Below are 5,000 nucleotides of genomic sequence, written 5' to 3'. Positions count from 1 at the left end.
GCTTACAGTTTAATAGTTATATTTAGATGAATCATTTCAAGTTTTTTCATTTTTATATCTTAAGTTGTCAGCTATTCTATTATTATCTATTATTTAGGAAGGCTATTTAAAATGTATTTAAGTGAAAATATACAAACTGTCTTTCACCTCGCTCTCTCTCTCTTGCACTCTCTCATATCCTGTTTTCTTCTCTTTCTCTTGCCTCTTAGTCCCATCCCTCCGTTTCACTTATTTTCTCCCTGTCCTCAGCCTCTGTTCGTTTTCTCTGCGATAATAAAAGCTATTTAGCCCAACAAATCATCCATATCTTAGGATGCCGTAGTAGCTTCTCTACCTGTTGGCAAATACTTGGGTTCATATAGAATACCCAATAAATAAATATTTGGTAATAAATAAATAACCAATAATATGAGAATATAAATCAAATCAAATTATTTAAATACTATTTTCATTGACATTTTATTCCCATCTTAACAACTTAGCGTGTGTGAGGCTTTCCCACTTCTTTTTCACAGTGCAAGAAACCGTTGATTGATATGAACTTGCTCCACAAACGTTTACTACACTTGTACTGTACACAAGACAAAAGTATCAAAATACATCTATTTCTAATTTCAAAGAAATATATAAGACCATTTAAATTATCTGTGAAGGAAAACATTCACTATACAATGTTTCTGAATGGTATCATAGCTTTTGAATTGGAAGATTCTGACAAGTTCATTTTAATGCTTTTGTTGTTGTTTTTTTAAGTTTCGTCTTCCAGTGAGCCATAAATTATATGATTTTACCAACTGAAGCTTCTTCAAACTTTGCTTTTACTTTGTCTGATTTTTCCCCATAGATGCATTATGCATAGATGAAGAAATTAGAGACATATGCATGTGTTGGGTGGCACTACATTACACCGATATTCAAAAATTAAATAGTGCCATTAACCATATCAATAAAAATTGTGTTAAAAAACTTAATATGCAAAATTACTTTAAGAAAAATTCACCACCCATATAATATCTGGACAACATCCTATGGTCAGAAACTTACCTATGATGAGTGGGGTATAAGGTGGCAATCATAATGAAAAGTCTTAAATTTGTTTATGTAATAGATTATAAAGTCCTACTTCTCCTCTCCAGAGGTTTAGAACATGCAACCATACGATCCTACAAAACATATTGTCTAATATTTACTCAGAACTTGTTTACAACTTAACAGCCAATTTTACCACTGTAAAAGTGGTTATTAAGCATGCCATTGTTCTTCCTCTGATGAGCTGTGTGTTACCATCCCTTTCCTTGCAGCCTTTCTGTTCACACAACTACATTTAATATGGGGAAGTGTACATTTAACCATGGCTGCATGGTGAATATAATATGGAGAAGTGTAAGTTTAACCATGGTTGAATGGGGAATACCAAGTTCATTGCTAGGTTGAAGCTAAAGGGGAAATGAGGAAGTCCACTGGTTGCAACTAAATAGTAAAATTAAGCAGAATGTGAATTAAGAATTTGAAATTCCATTTACACTGTGAAAAACACTGACAGTGACAGTCCAACCAGGCAGACTGTTATGGTAGAGTAAAGCCCTACAGCAAATAATACTTTCAACAAAGCAGAACTGAGGCATGTATCTGACATAAGTTCTGAAATGTTTATAATGTTTTGAAGTTTTCAAATTTAGCTACATCTGTATGGCTGCATCAATGATTTCAAAATAAATAAACTACTTTTTCTTAAATACATACTGTAAATACAACGATCGGTGTTTGTCTGCTATACTTACACTATGCAATCACCAGTCACTTTAATAAAAATGCCCAATTATATATCTAGCTATATATCTAGACAAAAGTGATCATGTGGTCACAAACTAACTATTGATGAGACCTGAAAATGTTTAACACAATTGACCATTTCTAGAAAAGTGAGTCAAGGTTTCTAATTACCAGACACCAAATACTGTTACAGGTGTATCAGGATATATGTGCCAATCAGCCAGCAATGGCAGAACGTCTTTGGCAGCCTGACGTTTCTAAACAAAAAATAATAATAAATATTAGGTGTCCACAGCAATGTGGCATTCTATTAAAGAAAAGACCAGTATGCATTTTCATTTCAACCAAGCAACCAGCAAAGCATGATGATCCAAGTTGACATAATATGGAAAAGATGGCAGGTAAAACTGGAGCCAGGAACATTAGCAGTTGCTCAATTTTGATAGGGACAGTATTGTCTGAAGCGCTCCTGGCAAAATTAGTCCCCTACTGTAATGAAGCTTTTTAAAATCAATTTTGTCATCTGTATCACTTCCAGATTGTTGCGGAACCCTGAGGGATCAGTATCACATCGGACAATGGGTTTGGCCATTTTTAGTACGTTTCTGTTTCAAATGTCAAATGCGTGATAGAAAAGCTATGTTATTTTAAGATATATAGGTGTAGAAAGTATTAACACATTTTGCCACATAATTTATGAAAAATAATTCTAGAAAATTAAGAAATCTAGCTGCTCTAAACATTTTCAGCAATATTTAATTTACATTTTACACACTTGGCAGACACTCTTATCCAGAGCAGCCAGTGTTGTAGGACAGGTGCTTGCAGGGCCTGCACTGTAGGAGGGCCCTCAGCAGGTAATATATCAAACCTCTTGTGGTGGGACCCCAGAATTTTGCACTATGCCAATGAAAGCAGCTTATACTTTTACAATCATGTTACAGAGGTAGGCAAGCATAGTGTTAGGGGTCTTGCTCAAGGACTCTTATTGGCGTAGCATATCACATTTACCTGGACCAGTAACTGCTCATCCCCAATCCCTCACAGAAGAAGCAGTGATGTTACCCACTACGGTATTCTATAAAACTTTGATGAACCTAATGCAAATCAGTTCTGGAAATAAAGACATAGTTTACATAACCTTAGAAAAAGGATTTATTAAACTGAAAAAGCAGGTGCTGAGAAATTAAATTCCACAGCATTAACATTACTATGAACTGTACAGATCAACCTACTTGTGGTCTCTATCAGAAATACTGCATTTGGAGGATCACCAGTGATTTCAGCTTGGCAGACAAAAGAGATAGTAAATACCCTAAGAAGTCAATACAAACCTGTGGCTTACTGGTTTAAATAAAATCCCTTTTACCAAATGTGGCGCACAATTATCTTTTAAACTGTAAATGGTTCGAAAAGGACACCCAAAACAACCGCCATATTTTCTTTTAACATTTTTAGAGATGATGCTCGAACATTCAAAAGTAATAGCTACAAGTTACGTTCTCAGTAGAGGTTGCGATTCCTGTATAAGGAGCTATTACACTAATAAAAATACATGAAACTCCTGACCTAATATGACACTACTCCCTTAGGCGTGTCATCTGTATCGAATTCAGACGTTTTTGCGGAACTCGAGAGGGAGCAGTACCACGTCTGACAATGGGTTTGGCCTAGTCGTGCAGCAACTCAAGTCATGTATTGTTTACTTACTTTGGCAAAGCGCTATTCTTTATGCTGTTCCTGGCGTACTTTCTATGAATACCGTTTAGATACACTAACAGCCCGAGAGCAGGTAAGATTTAACATTGGAAGCACAAATGAACATCTCTTAAACCTGAATAGTTGGCTAGCTAGCTAGATTGCTAGCTAGCTAACTAGCTCACAAACAGGTAACGTTAGGCTATAAGTTAAATATAGACGCGCTAACCTTACGTGGCGCCACATTAACATTACCTGTAGCGTTGGCTAGTTCAGTGTCACTGTCGGTTTGTCAGATTTATTTTTATACATGGACTAGTCTGCGTGCGCCTTTGGCAACATTTTTAAACACCAAACAATATTAGTAACTAGTTGGCTAACGTTAGCAAGGTCACTTGCAACTAGCGATTCAACCATGCACAGTCGTGAAACGTGTCAACTTGTTTAAAGGTGTACTAGCCAAGTTCTTAGGACCAGGGGATACCAGTAGTATTTTTAACAAAGTGGCTAGTTAGCTAGCTAGTGCTGAAAAAGATCAGCAGTTTAATATTTTGCTCTTGTAGTATTGTCAGAGTTGAAACCATCTATGCAGATTTTTTGTAGTTGTTCGTATCTGCCTCGATTTAAGCGTTAACTAATGCTATTTTAGCTATACTTAGCCGCCAAATCTCTATCTATCTATCTATCTATCTATCTATCTATCTATCTATCTATCTATCTATCTATCTATCTATCTATCTATCGCTACGCTTTATTTAAGAAAAGTTTTTAACTAACTTGTCTAGCAAGCTAACCAATATGTAAAGTTAGTGAGCAACCTTTAGCTAAGTGTGCTATTTGTAAGATGTGAAGGAAAAGAAAGCAGCATATTGTGCTATACAATAAGGAGATGCATGTGTAAACTTTAACTTAAAAAATGCCTGTGTCGGGGGAAAGGATTGTCTATGAGAAGCAGCCTATTAGCGTAATCATGTTACTGTAACCAGTAGCCTGAAGCCATTTCCAAGTTTGGTAATACTAACTTTAAAGCTGAAGATAACTAGCGTTAAAGTATCTAGGTTATCTTCTAAGGCTTAAATTTAAAAGCATGCCTTTATTATAATGGTCTAAAAGGACATGGCAGAACAGGTTAAAAGGTTTAATTGAATAATTAGTTTAACTAGAATGAAGGAACAAATCGACTGAGAATTTTTAGAAGACTGTGGACATAGATTTTGCAGTAAAAACCTGGGATAATCAGAACTTGGCTGTTTAGTTTTGCATTTAATGTCGTCATTGTTATGGAAATAAGAGGCAAGTCGGTATACCGCAGGCTTCTGTTTCAGCATCATATGTTGTACATTAAATCAACTGAAGTTCTAAAATGCCTATACAGTGCCTCTTAACTACTTCTTTGAAATTTCAGTGTAACATTTATCTAAAACATCATACAATACTTTTCCAGTACAGCAATTCAGTTTACCGCTGTGTGATAGATGCATGTCTACTCCAGTTCATGTTCATATGTTCTGAACCTGAGACAAATTGAA

The 5,000-nt window shown here is 35.5% G+C and overlaps 1 protein-coding gene across 6 annotated transcripts in view; it reads left to right on the top strand.

Moving 5' to 3' along the window:
• Positions 1 to 3,366: 3,366 nt before the first annotated feature.
• Positions 3,367 to 5,000, top strand: part of st7 (suppression of tumorigenicity 7) — a 35,256-nt gene continuing 33,622 nt past the window's right edge. For 3 of the 6 annotated variants that reach the window (XM_026996387.3, XM_026996383.3, XM_026996384.3), the window contains exon 1: positions 3,371 to 3,565. The gene's annotated coding sequence lies outside the window, so the exon portion shown is untranslated. Of the gene's footprint in view, positions 3,566 to 5,000 lie in introns of all 6 variants that reach the window. The other 3 variants (XR_014124058.1, XM_081715512.1, XM_026996385.3) reach the window with 3 other exon arrangements.

This window comes from Electrophorus electricus, chromosome 6 (genome assembly GCF_041902795.1).
Source record: "Electrophorus electricus isolate QZ-2024a chromosome 6, ASM4190279v1, whole genome shotgun sequence".
NCBI lineage: Eukaryota > Metazoa > Chordata > Actinopteri > Gymnotiformes > Gymnotidae > Electrophorus > Electrophorus electricus.
Note: the sequence above shows the minus strand (reverse complement) of the source record. Positions and strands in the feature narration are given on the sequence as shown.